The sequence below is a fragment of the Xyrauchen texanus genome, chromosome 16 (genome assembly GCF_025860055.1).
Source record: "Xyrauchen texanus isolate HMW12.3.18 chromosome 16, RBS_HiC_50CHRs, whole genome shotgun sequence".
NCBI lineage: Eukaryota > Metazoa > Chordata > Actinopteri > Cypriniformes > Catostomidae > Xyrauchen > Xyrauchen texanus.
In genome coordinates, this window is record NC_068291.1 from 42,092,849 (window position 1) to 42,114,767 (window position 21,919).

Genomic DNA, 21,919 nt, shown 5'->3' on the forward strand with positions numbered 1-21,919 from the left:
TGGATGGATGGATAACTAATAGCTGTACATGATTGATTACTAATGCAACCTCAATCCTGTCTCACCCAGCTAAAGATACTCCCGCAGCAAAGGCAAAGAGATTCGAATGACGCAAGAACTATTCATGCTGCTGGACTCTTGTGCAATTATTTAGGCCTAAGTGTATTTACCTGCACATATCAGTGAGTACGTCAAAGGACACAACCAAAGTAGTTTAACAATCACACAAATAAAAGCATGAAAAACTCATTTACTCATTTAAAACTTTTTAACTTTCACACATTCGCCAGAAATACGCCCACTTGGTTAATTTTTCATTGCAAAATGAGGTGGATTGCTAGCTACCTGAATAAAAAACTGAAACACATTTGGTTTAATGTCACAGATATTTGTAGGTATCTCTGTCACCCTTTGAGGCTTGTTAATATTAACAGGACTGCACACTCGCAAAGCGTTGGCCAACCATAACAAACCCCAAACCCTACATATTAGCAAGCCTTAGCAAGCACCACTAAAAATGTTATTGCTGTTTAGTTGCATGTTAGGGAAACAACAAAGGACACTCATGAAGTTGAGCATTTATTAAACGTTACAATAAAGTAGCAACATACAACAAACCTTGGTCCAGGATGCTTTATGTACCATGCATGGCAAGATATTTGACTATGTAAATGTAAAATGCAGTATCAATCACCACTTAGCAGCATCAGAACATACTATGACTTAATAAATAAACATAGTTAAGTCATTATAGTCTTTTACAGAGTGTTTCATACAGTACCAAATCTGGATGAAACCTCATTACTACACATATCTGTATATTGTGCTCTCAAAATAAATTTATGGTTTGGGTGAGTAATGCATGTAAATAATGCTAATAAATTAACAGCACCCTGAAAATACAACGTTTATCAGTAAAATGTACATTATTCTGTGGACTATGCAATTCAGTATTTACAGTACTTCCAATTAGTTCAGTTCTTTTGCTTGGAAATCCACATACATTAGGCCTAAAATGTTGCATTTGTTAATTAATGTTTGGTATTTGTGGTATCTTAGTGTGTGTCAATAAATTAATTCCAACTATATACAATAAACGTATACAGAATTGTACAATATGCAGCTTTGAGATATCTTTCAAATGTTTGTCTTTAGATATGTTGTTCAATGTTATCTCCTAGATGTTAAAGTCAGATTGACCATTTCAAACATTGTCAAGAGTCCAGTCAAGAAACATATGTGATAAGTGAGGCAGTGGCTCGGGTGGTAGAGCGGGTCGGCCACTAATCGCAGGCCCACATGCCGAAGAGTCCTTGGGCAAGACACTGAACCCCAAGTTGCTCCCAATGGCAGGCTAGCACCTTGCATGGCAGCTCTGCCACCATTGGTGTGTAAATGGGTGAATGAATCACAGTGTAAAGTGCTTTGAATACTGCTAAGGTTAAAAAAGCGCTATATAAGTGCAAACCATTTACCATTTAATAAAAAATAAAGTGCTTCATATGACGGATTATCAAAGAAGAAATTAAAACTCTTCACTGTTCATCAAAATATCATTTTCCATTGGCTTCATTTGTTTAATGGCCCTGTTCTTTATCTTAGGAGAGACTTCCCATTCAGGGAACCCATTGCCAATGTCCTTTTGGTTTCCTTGCCCAGTTAACTCACTATTGTCTTTGTATGGAGGTTGTTTAGTAATCACAACCATGTTGTCTCCTTGACTCTCAATGCTCTCCATAAAACTGTGCCGATCTTTCAGTTTAGCTTGTGCTACCTGATTAGTGCATATCCTATCTTCCACGGTTTTGTCCTCTTCAGATCCAGTACAGTTCCCATTTGCATTCCTCTCACTGGTTGACTCCTCGTTTGGTGGTTCATTTTCATCAGATTTTTCACCTTCAACTGCAACAGGTTGGACTTTCTCTGTTTTCTCTCCATTAACTTCATCCCCAGTTTCAGGTTCAGTTTCTGCTTCCTCTTCCTCTGGAGCTTTTCCTTCCTCACCTGACTCCGTTTCCTCTCCAGTTTCTGCCATCTCACCATTTTCTGCAGTTTCCACGTTCTCCTCTTTGCCCTCATCCTCAGCCGTATCACTGTTTTCTGCATTTCCAACTTCTTCAATGTCTCCCTCAGGACCATCTTTCTCCTCATACTCCTCCTCCGTTGCATTTCCTTCTTTTTTAGCCTCTTCCTGAATCATTTCACCCTGTTCTGCTTCTCCTAACTCTACTTCCTCTCCATTTTCTGCCTTTTCATCTACCTCCACTTCTCCATCTCCATTCTCCTCTTCTTTGTCTCTCTCTCCTTCCACTTCTTCATCAACATCCTCATTACTGGACTCTTTTTTGTCATTTGTTTCTTCATCTTTTGTTTCATGGTCTCCAGATGCATCTTCTTGGATATGTTCATTATCTTTGGCCTCTCTTTCAGCCTCTTCCTTAATGTCACCTTCTGTAGCCTCATTGCTATTATCCTTCACTTCCTCTACCTCTCTGTGAACAACTTCTAAGTTGTTTTCTTCTTTATTACCTGTATGGGCAGTGCTTTGTTCTTCCATCTTACTCTCTGGTGGTTTGGCTGGATCCTTTTTCATTTGAAGTATTTTCCGCAGATCAAATTCCTTCATGACCGGAGCCAAACTCAACGCCTGAGCTCGCTGGACAGCACTGGAAGCCATTTTCTTGTTCATGCATACATCACACGGGCAATACTCATCTTCAATACGTTGATTGCTATAATCCATACCAGACGCAGTGTAATTTTCATCACTCCTTGACAGAGAGAAGGATTTATTGCGCATAACTCGAAGACGTTTGCGTCTCTGTTCAGTCTGGACAGTGGATTCTCTTGAAAGAGCATTTTCTGGAGGCCTTGGTCCCCTACCAGCTCGACCTTGGATTTTTTGCAGTTCTCGGTGAATACTCGATTGAATCCGTTTGTGTACTTCCTCTTTCAGTTCTCTGATCATCATATTGAGCATCTCGTTGTCATCTAAATCCCACCTAACTTTAAACTCCGCCATGGCATCTGCGTAATGCAACATGAACTGCTTTTCTAGCTTTTTTAATAAGCTCAAAACCCAAGTGGGATCTGGGTCTTGTGAAACTCTTTTAATGAGTGAAGCTCTTTGAATAGATGGTGGCGTTCCTGAACTTGTATTTTCTGTAGATTTGACTGTGTAACTCTTGTTCCCAGAGCTCTTGTTAAAGGATGTCAGAGGAGTTTGATCCGATTCATTCTTATTCTCTGTGCTTTGAGAATCTTCCTTGGTGGCTGGAGTTAAACCAATATTTTCTTGGTTACCATCACCCATTTCTGTATTTTTTGGACTCCCTTGGACTCGCTCTGCAATGTCTGGAGTTATTGGATCTGAGAGGACATTTGGTGGATCTAAACCTTCACATGAGGCAGTTTCCTCATCTTCTTCCACCACCACTTCATCTTTGTCTGGAAGTGAGGATTCCTGTTCAGCAATTGGTGGTATTTTGTCTTGTATTGTCTCTGATTTTTCTATTATACCACTCATGCTACCCTTAACAGATCCCATGGAGCCACTGCAAACATCTACTCCAGATGAAGACCTTGGGTTAAATTCATTTTCTGTTGACAGATGTTCCTTTATGTTCGGCTTATTCTCAGAGGGCTCCTGAAGCCATAGCGATTGAAGGATCATCATGACTTCATTGTATTTGGGATGTTCCTCTTTTTTAGGCTCTGAGTCAATTAATCGTAAGTTTGCAAGGCAATCAAGTAGCCCCTGGGCTGATTGGCTTAATTTTCTGCCATACACAGGTGAGACCTCAGGTAGACTATTGCATCTGTCTAGTTTTGGACCCAGTAAAACCTTCATCACTTGAACAGAAGAATCGCACTGCTTTTGTAAACCCTCTTTTTTAGTCAGTGTTTTGGGATTGGGATCCATTTTGCTTGTTTCAATTTGTAGTCTTTCTTCACACACCTGTTTCTCAACGCAATTGACATGGTTCTCCTCCTGAATCTCCTCAGTTTGCTCCTCATGAGGTTCTTTAATCTCTATTAGGTTTTCTTGTGTCTCACTTTTGTCCTGTTGAGAAGCATCCTCATCACCTGGAGTCTGAGTAATACTTTCAGTGAGTTCGACATCCATTTCATAAACAAGGTCATCAATAGGAATGTTCCTGAGCCAGTCCTTCACAACTTCTGTAGGGGAAGAGTTTGGTAAGCATGATGGCATCATTTCTGAACAGTGTTCCTCGTTGTTGCACTCTGATGTTTTGCTGGCTTTCCTGTGTTTGTTCTGGCTGATTTTGTCACTTTTATTGTCATTATTCTTCTCAAACTTGTCAAAATGTTTGCTGGAGGTAACTGACTTAGATTCTATACTGACAGGTCTTACATTGTCAATGATCTCTCTCAACAAATCTGCAGCTGAAAGGGCTTGTGATAAAGTGCTATCACCTGATGAGCCAGTATTTATGACTGATGCTTTATTTTTGGTGTGAATACGACAATTCTGAGAAATATCAGACATCACCACTGAATTTGGCCTGGATGTGACTTTTTTCACAGATATCGTATCTGATTTAAACATTTGAAGAGATTTAGCACTGCCACCATCATTGGCTTCATCACATTTGATTTTAAGGCAGTTTATTTCCAAACATTGTGGAGAACATTTATGACTTCTATCATTCTTGGAGGTACTTTGGACATTTTTGGACCTCACTGAATGTTTAGAGGTCTTTCCAGCATTTAAACAATCATTTACTGGCGTAGCTTTTCCAGAGGCTCTTTCTTTTTGGTCATGTTTTAAAGACATTTTGTTGGATGCATTATCCATTTCTGCCATTTCTGCTTGGTTGGTGTCGCCAGCTTCACAAGCTCTCTCACATTTGTCTGTTGCTGTATTTTTAGCACTTCCCTGTAAAACACTGGAGGGTGACTTACTGCATGAAGATGACACTGACAAAGCAGAGGGCACTCTGATATTGTTTTCATTTAACCCAATACCTGACTTGCTCTTCTTAAGTTCTTCTGACACTACACTTTTATCTGAGACAAGTGAGAGGTCTTGGACAAGAGTTTTGCAATTAATGTGATGAGACTTTTTGGATTTTGATTCTGAATTTGCAGAGTTCACAGATGCTATCTTCTTTGCTCTGTCCTCAATGTCCACACCATTTTCAATCTCCAATTTATGTCCACAGTCCTCTCTGGTTGCTGACATGCCACTGGTTGATCTTTCATCAAAGTCATCACACTTTAGTTCTTCACTAAGTCCGAGAGAGACAGATGCTGTTGATGTTGGGCTTAGAGGCTCATCTAAATGGTTGGACAAAGACATTATGTTGTTTGTATGTGATTTAGCTGATCGTTTTGATGTTCCTGACAATCTGCTTGCAACTCTCTCTACAGATTCATCTTTGACATCCTTGTTTTGGGTCTTTGAATCTTTCAAATTACTATTTGAGGAACTGTGACAGCAACCTTTACTTGATATTTGGGATTGTGAGAATACTTCAGAGTTTGCCAACAACTCACTTGGAGCTCTGCTATTAGTCTCCTTAACTTCAGATATGTGGGTTGACTTCGGTCTGCTTGGAGATGGAGACCTCTTTGAACTAGGCAATGGAGAGTTCACAGTTAAGGCATTCTTTGTCATGTCTTTGCCATTCTCCTTTTCTGGGGTGTTTGAACCTGATTTGATTGATCTTTCAGAGCAGGCTTTAGACTTTCCTGAAACGTCAGAGTTCTTAGACATTGCACTGGTGGCTCTCTTTGACTCCACAATTTCTTGAGTTGAACATTCATGTTGTTTTTCAGCATTTGGTACTGAGGTAACTGTGGTTTGGGTAATGTTATGGCTTGATTTGTGAGACGAACAACACCTACTACAAGTGTTTGACTCTGCAACCAAAACTTTGTCATTATTTGGCATGGATAAATGCTTTGATGATACATCAGACTCTACAGATGTTTTGGAGTAAATGGACGATGAACTGACTAATCTTTGTTTTGCATTTACCTCAATTTCATGCTTATTTTGAACTTCAGAAGCACTGGAGTCTTGGGTGGCATTTGTCTTGAATAACTTGCAACACGATTTGACAGATCTCTTTGTTTCTTTTGATGCATGGGATGAATGTTCAGAGGATGGGTTTGATTTATTGGATGTGGCACTAGCTGATCTCACTTCACCAGTGAACTCTTTGTCTTTTCCATAATGATTATCTGACATAGTAGAATTAACAATCTTTGATGGCACTTCCTCTAAATCATCTGAACTACAAGATCTGGGTGTTCTAGCCGACTCTGAATGGGCAGGCTTTGATTTGTGGGATGTCCTAGATGTAGCTGTTATATGTGAACTGGCAGATATTGGGCTGATCGCTCTTGTTTGGCTTTTTTTCTCAGTTTTATCTCTTTTAGACATACTCGATGCTGGTGTTGGTTCACTCTCTGAAACAATGCAGTTTGGTTCTGACTTGGTTGACTTTGCAGAAGCAATTGATTTCATTGACATGGCACTTTTGTTTCGTTCTTCCTTTGCAATTTCTTCTTCATTATGTTCAGATTTTCCAATGGCAGACCTTTCATGAGCAGTGCAGTTAGATTTTTTTGAAGTAGCAGAGGCATTTGAAGTTTTAGACAGTGCCGTTTCAGAGCGTTCCTGTGTAGCGTCCTCTTCTGATGAATTATTATTAAAAGGTCCATAACCATTTGAAGCTATTTTTTCAGATTTATTTGACAACACTGAACTAAGTTCCTCCTCAGCTGTAATTGCTTCTGTGTTCTCTGGATTTCCAGACAGTCTTTTACACTCACCATAATGGGAACATACACCAGACTTTCCAGATCTTCTAGACATTCCTGAATTTCCTGAAATAGCACTTTGGGATCTATTAACATGCTCTTTGTCATCTTCACAAATCTCCAGAGCATCTGATGCATTGGACCCAGGGGTGTTTTTTTGGCCTCTGGATTTACAAGAAGCTTGGCTTTGTCCAAATAAAACTGAATTTGGGGTTTTGGCTCCACAATGACATCCATGAGATCTGGATGACACTTTTGAAGCTATAGATGTTGTACTCTTTGCTCTGTCTATATGATTCTCTTGCCTGTCACCATTTACTGGTGCTGTGAAAGAGGCTTTATACTTTTTGAGCTTTAATGAGTGAACGCCGCAGCTTGATCCTTTACTTGGAGGTCTGGGGGATAAATTAGATCTTGGTGAGGTCTGACGGCCACAACAATGTATACATTTGAATCGATCATCATGCTCAGACCAACGTGATGCTCTGGAGATGCTTGGAGGCAGGTCATCGTAATCGTCATCTTGATCTTCCTTCAAAGACTCAAGCGCTTTTGACGAGCTGCTGACAACAGAAATTGGCCGCTCTTCTGTGTTCTTAGTGACCACTTGGTGTAGTGTTGGAGATTTTTCAGCATCAGGTTCCCTGATGTCCATATGAGAACATTTACTTTTAGCATGACTGTTCTTTGAGTTAAGAGCAGAGGCTGATACTTCACTTTGACTGCAGCAATGTCTTATTGTGCAGTACTCAACCCTGGTGTCTCCTTCCTCCATAGTCTGCTCAAAGCACAAGGCCTTTTCCACCACATGCTCAGTGCATTCCTCGCTAGAGCGAGAAATTGTTTGCATGCTATCCACAGATGTGTTTTTATGTACGATTTTAAGAGATGATCCACTTGAACTTGGCGACTTGCAGGCCGCCTGGTCTTTGTGCATGGGGTTTTTCCAAATGTCATACTCTTGGTAGTTGCAACGATTCTGACAATGCGACTCCTCAAGATTCTTCTGATGTAGCTTTGACACAAAGGCTTCCTCAGTCTCAGATGGATAAATGGATTCTGGGTCTGAATATTCAGCTTTAGTTTGGAGATAATGTGGCTCGGCATCTTTTGCAGAGCCGTTATCGCTGAGGTTCGTAGATGACTTTTTGATCTCAGTGGACCACTGGAGAGTCTCGTCATTAAAGAGGCTAAAGCGAACTTTCATTTCAACAGAAAGGCTTCCATCTTTGTTTACTAGCACTCTCTTCTCAATGTCATCTTTCACTACGAGTTCTTTAACATAAGGACAGGCGTTGACGCAACCAGACTGTCCTGGCGTCACGCATAATCCATTCTGATAAGACTTTTCTGAAGAAAGAGAGAATCTTGTTGATCTGTTGCTGGAGTCTGATCGTGGATGGATGATGCTTTTCTTTGTCTTCAGGCCAAAGTTTACTGTAAAAACAAAATAACTAAATTAGTTGTGGGCAGGTTATTTTCACCAAAATAGAGCTGTTCAGTCATGATGTCAATTTGTACACCAACCCGGAAGCCTAATTAGATATATGAATAAAATAAGGTCTTTGGTGAACATTATTTCTGGAGATTTGTGGAAAGGACGAGACAGGGGGCTGTGATGCGGTGCAGTAAGGCTCTTTATTTATTTGCCTTTTTAACTTTGCTAACATAAACTTCTAAATATGACATGCCAGTCACTGGTCACTTGTATCATTCTCTCTCTCTCTCTCTCTGGCGGTCACGTGGCCGTTTATATGCCGCTCTCCCCATGCTCACTGGAATTAGAGACAGGTGTTAGACATAATGTAGCTCAGGTGTAAGCGCCCTTACCGCTTTCTCTCTCTCCAGATGGACGCTTGACCACGCCCCCGCTGCCACATATGTCAAATGTGAATTTTGAAATTGTGTGCTTTAAAAGTACATTGCTAATAACGTTCTACACAGGGACTACAAAGGTTGTCAGTATAAATACTGTAGATGTTGTTGAACTTTCTATGACAAATTGCTTGCTATGTTCCTCATTTGTAAGCCACTTTAGATAAAAGCATCTGCTAAATGAGGAAATGGAAATTATTTAAAGCTATAAAATGAACAGCTTTTATTATAGTGACTCAAATTACTCCACTAAAAGATAATAACATCTTTTCACCATCGACATGCAAACATTACTACTAATTTGAAACATGCTCTTGTTTCAAAAGTGTTGTTTATATAATGCTGATAATACATTAACTGCATTAAAGCTTTGCTTGTTTAGTCTTCAGTCTATTATTAGAGACACGTGGGTAGACAGCGCTAATCACTATAATGATTCACCAAGAACAAATACATGTAAACAGTTGTTAAATTAGATTGTTAAATTAGACTGTGCGCACAATAAGTGAAAATATTTACCATTCTTTTTGCTCTCATAACCTTCACTGTAGATGCTGGACTGAGATCTTGTGCCCATTCCTGGTAGCCTTTCGTCTGAGAGCTTCTTCACACTCTCTGTGAGCAAAGGTCTGAAGGTTTCCCGACCCACACACACCAAAACACTCGGGCACTGCATCAAACTCTGAATACTGTCGATCTATAAAGAGTAAAAAAAAGTTACAGTAAGATACGTATAATGAGTAAAATCCACTCAGAGGTAATGGCTCTTTTCCAAAGCTTGTTAGCTGCCTTATAGTCTATATAGGCAACTAATTTCTTAGGGAACATCCTAACTGAGGTAGAACTTAATAAATAGCTGATGAGAAATGCTCTACATGTTCATATAGTCAACACAAGTAAAACTTAGGACACTCGACTAACGTTAACAGATGATACCAATAGATTCAGGCATTAGCATGTTGCTAAGCTAACTCAATAAGCAGGAAACTTCATAGCAGACACAAATATTTAAAACAATTTGTAATTTTGATGGAACTATTTTCTTTCAGTACTTTTCATGTTCTTTCAGTCTGCTAAAATGAGGTATTTTAAAAAGTTACATAATTTTGCTGTTTATTGTCTGGAGTGTACTTGCGATGTCTAAAATGCTGCCTTGATAGCAAGCTCACTACAGTTTTCAACCAATGCATACTTGCTTCGAATGTAAGGGAAATGTGAAAATGAATGGGTCAAATGAATAGTTACCATTATGGCTGTAAAAGGCTAATAGAGCAGCTAGGTTAGCCTTGTGTTTACAGTCAGGGGTCTACGGCAGGGGTGCCAAAGAGGAGGCTAAAGGCTACAGCCCCAAGCATCAGTTGCTAGTGCACCTCTTGAGGCCAGGTGAGTGAGCTTTACACACTGCACACCTACCAGCTGGCTACCCTTACATTTACAGCAATTAAACAATAGTTATTTTTTAAATAAATAATCTTTTTCTTGCTAAAGTCACACAATAATTGCCTCAAGGCAAAATATGCTCAAAATCAAGATCCCCCAAACCTTTCTAAAAATATAATCAAGGAGGAAAATTATATATAATCAGTCTCTTGGCTTGGGTCTCTGAGAGTTAAAGATGCAGAAAGTGATTCTATCTTAATGCTAAATGGAAGTCTCGCCTTTGAGTTTAAAGAGCCAGTCACCTTTTTGACAGAGTTTGTTAACTCTAGAATATGCATTTGTGTCAGCATGTAAATATTTTTAGCCTGATTTAAGCAAAACAAGCTACATTTATCACACCATTGCTGTCAATTTTGATACCAAATTTGAAATATGTTTTTGGAATATATCCTTAACCAAAAGCTTTGGAGATTTTGGTTTTTCCCCAAATAGATAGGAGCTACATACACTTGCATGACTCGAAATAGCTGCTTCTGTCATTACTAATAAGGACCTGACTTGCTGAATAGTTTAGGCAGAATATTAGTCTCAATCACCATTCACATTCATTGCATCTTTTTTCCATACAATGTAAGTGAATGGTGTCTGGTGCGTAATGTGAACTTTGGCCATAATAAAGAAAGTTATCTCACCCACATCAATTAGCCTTGGGCCAACAGTTATGTTCTGACCTGACCCTTGACTCCTGAAATAGTTGACCCAGCTAATTAAAGAATGGCTGAAGAAATTAAATCCCTAACCTTATGTCCCTCCAGCGTGTAGAGCTTCTTGACATGACACTGCATGAGCTCGGAAATATCCTCCATGAAGACACGAAGACTTCGAGCGGTTCTCCTATTCAGAATGATGGACCTTCTCACAGCAGGGTCATTGTTTTTCACTAGAACGATCTTCTTTGGGTGCCGATGGTAGTGCTGGTGTCCTGAGGGAGCTTCTTCGGGTCTGGAGGGCTTCCTGCGGGCGTTTTGAGGATGGCTGTGGTGCTGCCAGACAGCTGGCCTCTTCCCTGCAGCTTCCATGTTGATTGGCTTCACGTGGTGGTGATCGGAGCACAGGTAACAGCCCCCATCCTCCAACTGCTCTAAATGTTTAATGCTGTGGATGCCCCTGGGGGTCGTGATGGTACGGACACCAAAAGGCAGAGAAACCTTTTGGGAAAGGTCATCCAGTAAAGCATCAAAGCATTTAAAGCTACGTTTGTGAATAGCCATCTTGACGCCTTTGAACTGGGCGTCACCACTCTTGTAGAAGGTAATTTTCTTGGCTGGTGTGGCCGCAGTCACGCTGGAGGAGAATGAGGATGATGGAGGATGTGGGAAATGATGAAGTTCATCTTTAAACTGGGTATCGGCGTAGAAGGGGCTTCCAGTAGCTCTCTGCATCTCTTCTCCTTGTCAATTTAATCTGTAGAGGAGAGTTTGGAAAAGTGAATGATATTATCGGAAACTCTATCACTCAGAATTAACACAGACTTAAAATTTAAATCCAAGGGAAAGAAAAAGAAAATCTCAGTAGACCTCAACAGTACTCGTCCACCTTTTCAGCCATCTTGGATCCGGAAGTATTTTTCCAATGGGATTTAATAAAATCCTTCTTAAAAGAGTTGTAAGCCATGAACCAAAGCAACAAGCTCTGAGGTGAATCACAATGTCGCAAACTTTGATTTGAAGCAAAAAAGTATTTGAAAATCGGCAAAAAGAGACTCAGGTACAAGACTGTGTACTTAACGTCTTTAATGAGGGAATGAACTGCAATCCAATTATGCACTGCCAATGATGTAACAGAATTAAAAACATTGGAAAAAAAAGAACATTATTTTTTGCAGTGCAGAATCAATATATTTTATGTTTATGGTTGACTGTTGCGCACTTTCCATTTTAAGGACTGTTCGTTGGTGACATCAAGTGACGTCACTTTTCCGTGAACATTTAATGCTTGTCAAAACAGAGAAGATTTAGCATTCTATTAAAACGAATGGAAGAAATTGTAACACCAAAAGGCAGCCAAAGGTCAATGGAAAAAATACAGCCTCATTACCGCTGCCTTTAAACACAGAGCACGCCTATCCTTGGGAGTCTGGTCTCTACCTGCTGGCGTCTTTGCGGGTCCAGGAACGGAGTGGTGAGGGTCCAGTGCAAGTTAGATGCGTTTCCAGACCCGCACCACCGGGACCCTCGAGTGAAGCCGGTGCCACATGCGCATCAGACCAATACGATTTTACTGCTTATTTGAAATATGGTCTTTTATCGTAGTCTTGACCAACCGTTTTTGGAGATTTCGGTTTTCCCCATTCAATTAGATAGGAACTGCACTGTCATGACGCTTGTTTACATAGGAAAATAACTGCCCAAACTGCTCAAGAGCATTTCAAAAATGGCCGCCGAGTGAACTAATCTTGAAAAAGAGACTTAGTTGAAAGGATATGTTCTATACATCATTAAGATTAAATGGAGACTTTTGGATAGTGAATTACTTATAGTGATACTGATGGGAATAAGCCATGTACCCAACATTTATGTTGAGAATGTCTCCAAAACAAGTCACCCCTATACTGTGGTGGTACCATGGTACAGTAATGGTATCAGATAGTAATACCATGGCACAGTATGATTATCATATTCATATACCGGGCAGTGTTGGCTCAGCGGTTAAGGCTCTGGGTTACTGACTAAAAGGTCGGGGGTTCAAGCCCCAAGACACCACTGTTGGGCCCTTGAGCAAGGCCCTTAACCCTATCTGCTCCAGGGGCACCATATCATGGCTGACCCTGCACTCTGACCCCAGCTTAGCTGGGATATGTGAAAAAAATAATTTCACTGTATATATGCAAAAATGTATGTATAATGTGTGACAATAGTTCAATTATTAAATTAGTGTCCCAAAACACAGCTTTTTGTTGAATTCAAACTTTTAAACTAACTAAACTAACCAGTCCAGAGGTTAATCTGATGCTCTTTGGGAAACGGTTACAGGCTTTAAATTGCAGTCCTTAATAGACGCTTTAATCCAACGTTTGAAGAGGTTAAAGAACATCATCTTGCAGCAAAATGCATGAATGCAACCCATTGTGGCGAATGACAGTTTCATTAGCAACAGTTAAATCTTTTAAAGTTGTTACATTAATATTTCTGAATAAAAGTTCAAATAAGTAAAACAAAATATTGTATATTTCTATTTTGACATATTCCACTTGAAATTATATTTAGGGATAATTGACAAATAATTGACCTGCCAAAAACCACCTTAAAGACAAAAGTATAAGCATTACATATTATATTATTAGCCCAACTCAATATAAATGTAGTAGACATACATGAAATATAGAAAATATACTCACATTTACAGAATACATGATCCTATCTGATGCTAAACACAGTTTTAATCACAGTCTGTCAAGAGCAATGTTCCAGGTAGCATCCAAGCACAAAACTAGCACTATGGAAATAAGAGAGTTCAAATGCCCTCCCACAAATGGTCTGGCCACTAATCAGATCCTTTGGCTACTAAGGATAGATCGCAAAGCTTCTTTAATCATCTTGAGATTTCACTGAACTCTAGAGGAGCGTCAGACACATGACAGTGAGACCAGGGTTGCATAAACAGAGATGAGCAGAACAAAGTTACGAGACATCTGCTTGTTGATGCCTAATGGTTGTCTGTACTTGTGTAACTTTTACAAATATGTCACATAAAAAATTAGCATTAGCAACCAAATTTCGCCCTTTGCGACTAAAATGCATATTGGCAACTGATTGGTATATGTTTCGATTTCACTCACCAGTAATTGTTTAGTATAGTGGAGTATTCAGCAGCTAGATCCTTTCACATCACGTTGAGAGTAAAAGTTGCTCCATGTGATGTGTCCAAAGACGAGATCCACGAGACCCATTAGTCAATGAATAATTTATCTTTTAATACACTTTCTGTTCTCTACAGTCAGTTGTTGATCAAAAAGAAAAAAGAAACATTTAATTCTAATCAGGTGTTGGACAGATGAGATGAAGTCATTCATCAACATGTGCTCACTTTCAAATGCTGTTTACAGAAATGCAGTCTTTCTTAAAGAGACATTACAGGTTTTTAACATGCGTTCAACAAATCAATGTAAATACCTGTAAATAGTACAAATTATATTATAAAACAATAAACAAAATGTAACAAAAATAATATATGCAATATATTATAATTGTAATGATTTAATACATAGATTTGTTTATTTTTAAAGCTAAATTGAGACCAAAATGATGAAAAACTAATCAAATATAAATAGTCAAATTCATACTTTCGTAATGCACCTAGTTAGAAGGTCCCCTGTCTAATTAACAGCATTAAATGTATTTCATTTGGAAGCAAAATGGACATTATAACTGAAATATACCCATATGAACGAAACCGGAATGGAATCGAATCAAGAGCTTGTGAATCGTGAATAAATCTAATCAAGAGCTTGTGAATCGTGATTAAATCTAATCAAGAGCTTGTGAATCGTGGTTAAATCGAATCGAGAGCTTGTGAATCGGAATCGAATTGAATCAAGAGCATGTGAATCGGAATCGGAATCGAATCGAATCACGAGCTTGTGAATCAGAATTTAATCGAATCAAGAGCTTGTGAATTGGAATCGGATTGAATCAAGAGCTTGTGAATCGGAATCGGATTGAATCAAGAGCTTGTGAATCGGAATCGGATTGAATCAAGAGCTTGTGAATCGGAATCGAATCGAATCACGAGCTTGTGAATCAGAATTTAATCGAATCAAGAGCTTGTGAATCGGATTGAATCAAGAGCTTGTGAATTGGAATCGGATTGAATCAAGAGCTTGTGAATCGGAATCGGATTGAATCAAGAGCTTGTGAATCGGAATCGAATCGAATCATGAGCTTGTGAATCAGAATTTAATCGAATCAAGAGCTTGTGAATCGGAATCGGATTGAATCAAGAGCTTGTGAATTGGAATCGGATTGAATCAAGAGCTTGTGAATCGGAATCGGATTGAATCAAGAGCTTGTGAATCGGAATCGGATTGAATCAAGAGCTTGTGAATCGTAATTGAATCGAATCAAGAGCTTGTGAATCCTAAACTAATCGAATCGAGAGCTTGTGAATCGGAATCGAATCAAGAGCTTGTGAATCCTAATCGAATCGAATCAAGAGCTTGTGAATCGGTATCGAATCGAATCAAGAGCTTGTGAATCGGAATCGAATCAAGAGCTTGTGAAACGGAATTGAATCGAATCAAGAGCTTGTGAATCAAAATCGAATCAAATCAAGAGCTTGTGAATCGTAAACGAATCGAATCAAGAGCTTGTGAATCAGAATCGAATCAAGAGCTTGTGAATCGGAATCGAATCGAATCAAGAGCTTGTGAATCGTAAACAAATCGAATCAAGAGCTTGTGAATTGGAATCGAATCAAGAGCTTGTGAATCGTAACTGAGACCAACCAATCAACATATAGAATTTTAAATCAATATAATACAAGCATAACATTTTAGCTAGCTCTCTTTCCAACACTTTTTTTTAAAAGGAAACATCTATGAACAAATTTGGTTACTCTTTCCATATTTATTTATGCAATAAAATAATAAGCTTCTCTCCTTTGGTTGGAAGTTTTCGTTCTTCCGTGGTACGCAAAAGTTATTTGCCTATTAAAATCATGGTTAGGTTTGGGGTATAAGGTCAAACTTAAGAAAAATCATCATAACAATGCTCATAGGAGTGTTTATTTTTCTCTATGGTAGTAAACATATGTTTTCTGATTTTTTTTACAATGTTGCCATCTCGTACCATTATTACGACTTGTCACAAGACCGGGTTGTGTTGTTTTCTAAACCGGAATGACTTTCTAGCTTCCATGGAATACAAAAGGAGATGTTTAGCAGAATGTTAGCCACAGTCACCATTCAATTTAATTGCATCTTTTTTTCCATACAGTTAAAGTGAATGGTGACTGAAACTATCATTGGGCTAACTGAACAAAACAAGTCACATGGGTTTGAACACAATGAATGGTTTAAGATATGATTTAAGATAATTATCTAAGAATGAAATATGCGACAAAGTTAAATACTCATTTAAAAACAAAGAAGTCAATTTTGCCATATAGTGTTAAAGGATGTGAGCGACTGATACACACTCTGGTATTGCCAAAGCACTGGCTTACTGTAATCTCAAGCAAAGACAGCACATCCTCTATAGTCTTAAGTGACCCACTATTACCTGCACACTAAAGGAACATACACTGTCCCTGTTATATTTTAAGTGCTGTGTAGTTCTAGTTAACTCAAACAGTTTATAATATTTCTGTTTCTATAGCTCAGGTGGTAGCACATGGTGTTAGCAATGCCCAGCTCATGGGTTCGATTAATTGGGAATGCATAATCTATTTCATAAACGCCTTGTGACGAGGAGGAGGGCGTGGCCGGGCTTTGGGGATACACGGCCGGCGCTGAGTCTCGTAATCAGCGAGAAAGAGAGATAAAAGGGAGCCAGAGATGCCAGTTCAAGAGAGAGACACACACGGCCGCAAAGTGTGTGTGTGTTTATGTTTGTTTTATGTTGTTTTAAGTTCAGTTACATCTTTAATGTTATGTTGACTGTTCTGCTAGTTTCCGCCTCTTATTGGCCATCCTTTACCCGTTACATTGGTGCCGAAACCCAGGAGGGAGGAAGGGATGCGCTGTCGTGGAGTCCTCTCCACTGCCGTCCCCCAGGGGAGAATCCGCGGCCATCCGCGGCCATCCGCTGGGGGACAGAGGTGTCACTGCCGGCCACCGGGAGTCGGAGGAACTGCTGCCATCCGCCAGGTAGGGGAGGGGTCGGAGGACTCTCTGCCGTCTACCCGGGGAGGAGCGGCTGTCGTCCACCAGAGGGCGAATGAGTGGCTGAGGACCATTCGACGGTGTGTCCAGGGACCGGCGAGCAAGTTTCCCGGGCGGGGGAGGAGTGTGACGAGGAGGAGGGCGTGGCCGGGCTTTGGGGATACACGGCCGGCGCTGAGTCTCGTAATCAGCAGGAAATAGAGATAAAGGGGAGCCGGAGACGCCAGTTCGAGAGAGAGACACACGTGGCCGCTGTGTGTGTGTGTGTGTGTGTGTGTGTGTGTTTATGTTTGTTTTATGTTGTTTTAAGTTCAGTTACGTCTTTAAAGTTATGTTGACTGTTCTGCCGGTTCCCGCCTCCTCCTTGCCCATCCTTTACCCATTACACGCCTGGTTTATAATACAGAACAATAGCATACAAGACTGAGCGGATGCTGTTCTCATAGTGCCTCAGATTTATTTCTTCACTTTTGTTTTAATTAGAGCCATTTAATCACTAAATAACTCTCAGAGGTGATGCATACTGTATGACACTAATTACAAAACTCGCTGAGGTTCAGTTACCTGTTGAAATGTGCAGTTAGTATGTGAGGACTTGGCAATCCATTGGGAAAAACATGCGATGCAACGTTGTCAGAATACTGACACTGATGCAGAAACATTTATAACTCATGAGACTCATGTTGTGAAGAGGGAGGTGAAACGCATCAACGTTGCCAGGTCTTAACAACAAAAATGCATCATAAAAACTACTTACTGTAATTAGCAAAAGACCTAAAAATTTGTCTAAAGTTATTTCCATAATTGCTCCATGTATTGGGGTAGTTGACTTTTACTATTGTATATTAACAACCTCCGGTGTGACACACTCCATCTAAAACTACACTGAAAAAAACAACTATATTGTGGTGATGTAAATGTAGCAGAAAATATTAAGTACTTTATGCATTGAATAAGTTACATTTAGCATGAACATAAAAATATTAAGTAAGTTCTTCATTCAAACTTGTAAAAATCAAATGATCTAGCTTAAGTAAATATTATTTATGACAGTTTGTTATTTTTATCATGTGTCATCATGTATTAATCCTAAAGTAGAAAATCTTGTCATATGCATTTGATAATTTCATGATTAAACATACATTTGAAAGGAAAATTCAAAACATGTCTTTCTAATAGTTTACTTAAATGTTCATTAAAGTATCATGTTTATCACATCTGTAAGTAAAAGTAAAAGGTAATTTACTCACACACTTGAATCAATATTATATCATAAAGCTTAGTAGATTTTAAAAATGTTTTTGTAAAAAAAAAAATGTTATTTAAATAAATACATTTAAATACAAAAAAATGTAATAAATATTACTAGTAATTTATTTTCAGTGTATTTTAAAAATAATTTTGTGAATGCAGTAATTATGATGCACGCAGCTATTATGAAATCTACGAATTATTCGAGAGACTACATGGAATATTTGTGCACTTTAAAATGCATTTGTTTCATTTTAGGAACATTTAAAGGAATATTTTGGGTTCAATACAAGTTGAGATCAAACAACAGCATTTGTGGCATAATGTTGATTACCACTAGATTAATTTCGACTCGTCACTCCTTTTCTTTAAAAAAGCAAAAATGTGGGTTACAGTGAGACACTTACAATGGAAGTGAATCCGTAAATGTTAAAATATTCAGAAGTTTCAACCGTCCAAAAATGGGCCCCATTCACTTCCACTGTAAGTGTATCAATAAGTCAAGGTCAGTCGACTGTATTTGTGGCATAATATTGATTACCACAAAAAGTCATTTCAATTCATCCCTCCTTTTCTTTAAAAAAAGCAAAAATCAAGGACAGTGAGGCACTTTTAATGGAAGTGAATGGGGACAATATTTGGATGGTTTAAAGGCAGAAATGTGAAGCTGATAATTTTATAAATGCACATTAATACTTCTGTTAAAACTCATGAATTATTTGAGCTGTAAAGTTGTTTAAATCCTCATTTTTGCGGGCTTGCAGAGTTTACGGCTCTGTTACATTGTTATGACAACTAAGTTGTAAAATTGCTTATAACTTGCATAGAAAATGCTAGTGAGCAATTTTATCACACTAAAGTCATGTTCACATATTTTTGACGTCTTGCGGCTATACTTCTGAAACAGTGAGTATTTTAACATCTACAGATTGGCCCCCATTCACTTCCATTGTAAGTGCCTCACTGTTACCCAGATTTGTGCTTTTTTTTTAAGTAAAGGAGGAACGAATCAAAATCAATTTTTGTGGTAATCAACATTATGCCACAAATGCTGTTGATTGAGCTTAACTTGTTTTTGAACACGGAATATTCCTTTAAAACGCACACGTGGAGGCATAAAAGTGTTAAAGAATGGAAAACTTGAAAAAAAAAAACATTGACCAGATACAGATACACTTTCCGTTAAGCATTCATATACATATTAACCTAAAATGTTGGTGTTGATTAAAAATGAAACGTTATGCATCAACTACCCAATGATAGGCCTATAATAACCAAAAGAGAGATAACAGCGCTAATGCTAGCTATTGTTCACTTTACACTTTAATGAACCACGGCCTTGATATTGTTCTATTTTTCAAGTGAGGCAAGAGACGTTTGAATAGAAAACAAATGAAACACGTTAAATGAGAAGAATGCTTTAAATCACTGAAGGGATTATTGCACTCAATTGAGGAACATAATTACTGTTTATTATTTATTATTATTATTATTATTATTTAATTATTGCCACTCGTCCTTCCTTTTCTTGAAACAAAAATGGAGGTTCCAGTGAGGCACTTACAATGGAAGTGAATGGGAGGGTTTAAAGGCAGTAATGTGAAGCTTATCATTTTATAAAAGCTCTTACATTAATACTTCTGTAAAAACTTGTGCATTATTTGAGCTGTAAAGATGTTTAAATTGTGCTTTTCTTTTTTGCAAGCTAGCAGTGTTTATGGCGTTACATTGGTATGACAACTAAGTTGTAATATTGCTTATAACATGCACAGAAAATGCTAGTAAGTGGTTTTATCACACTAAAATCATGCTAACACAAATATTGTTTATGTCTTGTGGCTATGCTTTTGAAAAAGTGAGTGTCTCACTGTCACCCAGATTTTTGCTTTTATTAAATAATATTTTTTTTTTGGTTGTAATCGACATTATGCCTTAAATTATTTTTTTTAGCCCATTTTCAAAGATTGTCTTGTTTAAAGATGAAACCTCACAGATGTTAGTGAGGTTCAATTTAAAACAATAGTAATAATAATAATAATAATATTTTCTCACATAAATGTATGTTGTTTTAAGGATGTTCAGGTATCTTTACAGGAAAACATGTCAATAATACTGATCTAAAAATGTTTCTCTTTTTTGCAGTGCAACTTCTGTTCAAGAGAGCCATCTTGATTCTTTGTCCTAATTTTACACATCGCATTTTACATCTCATTGGCTTACCCTGTGGGCACAGATTCATTCTCCTCAGTTGCCAAATCCTTCAACACCAAACCTCCAAACTTTGGCAGTTCTCATGCAGTAATCCAGTTAGAGAATTCAACAGGTCGATTATACTGAGCAAGCCTCTATTCTCTGGCTCACGCAGGCGAGGATGAAACGGGCAGAGCGCTTGAAATCACGGCGTACCCTCCTGTGTGGTATGTCACTGCCACCCACACTCATGCCACAGCTGCATATTGTCTCTCTACAGTCATTCATTCCATTAGGATAATTATCACAGGCAGACCTTCATCCAGAGAGGACGAGGAGGAGGAGGAGGAGGAGAACAAGTGGGACTCTTCTCAAAGAGGATTATACTGTGTGGCCATCTGTGACAAATGGAATTAACTCTTAGCTGCCCAAAATCTATCTGTTGTTCATAGTTAGATGCAGAGATACACACATAGAATATAAATAGAATACAGAGATGACATAACAAAAGTTACATTGCACATATGGAGGGCACTACTATTTAACAATGTATACAAGTGTGGCATGGGGGCATGGTCGTGTGTCGGTCTGCGGGAGAGAGAGAGAGCGGTAAGGCTTGTCACCTGGTTTATAATCAACCCTAACACCTGTGTCATGTTATAGTGATGCGGAGAGAGACATAAAAGGGACGCCAAGAGTCCAGAGAGAGAGAGAGAAACCCGAAGGCGGACATTGCTAACGCCAATGTGAATGTTTACGTTTATTGTTTGTTTTCCCCTGTGTTGAGAGAATTAAAAGGCTGACCTCAAACCTGCTTCGCTGTCTTCTGACTCCTCCAATGTCAAACCTAAGAGCGTTACAACAAGTTTTGTTTGACATTTCGGCAATTTAGTCACTAAATTGCCTACATTTTACTTGTATTTTTACTCACACACACACACACACACACAAAATAAGGTTGTACTTGTTGACAACTACATTAGTTAACATGGACTAACAATTAATTAATTAAAAAGTTTATTTAAAAAAAATTTTTTATTAAAAGTTAAATTGTACATAGTTAATGCATTATGAACTAACAATGAACTATTTAATTATTTTATAATTTTTTTTTTTTTACTTTATTGCTAATTCATGATACATAATGTATTTACTAACACACACAAATATATTTTTTTTTGTAAAGTGCTACTGAATTAATATTCAAATTGTAATGTTGACAGAATCTCCTCAGTCCTCACACCTTGGGTCACACAGCCGGTACATACTGCCTCCATTATCACAGCAACAGGACAACAAGCACTTGCAGCCAGCTCTGATGTTTTCTCTGAACATCAGAGCTGTTTGGGGCTCCCAAGAGCGACCCCTAGTGTCACTACATCGACACAACATCTCATTCCCTCCATCAGGGAATGGAGGTTACGACAGTAACCAAGACGTTAACATGATTTAACAATGCAAAATAATTTCACAGCATGTATCTTGGTTAATGTTCTTTATTTATTTATTTATTTTTATTAAAAGTTGTGTATTTCTACAGTTAATGCAATA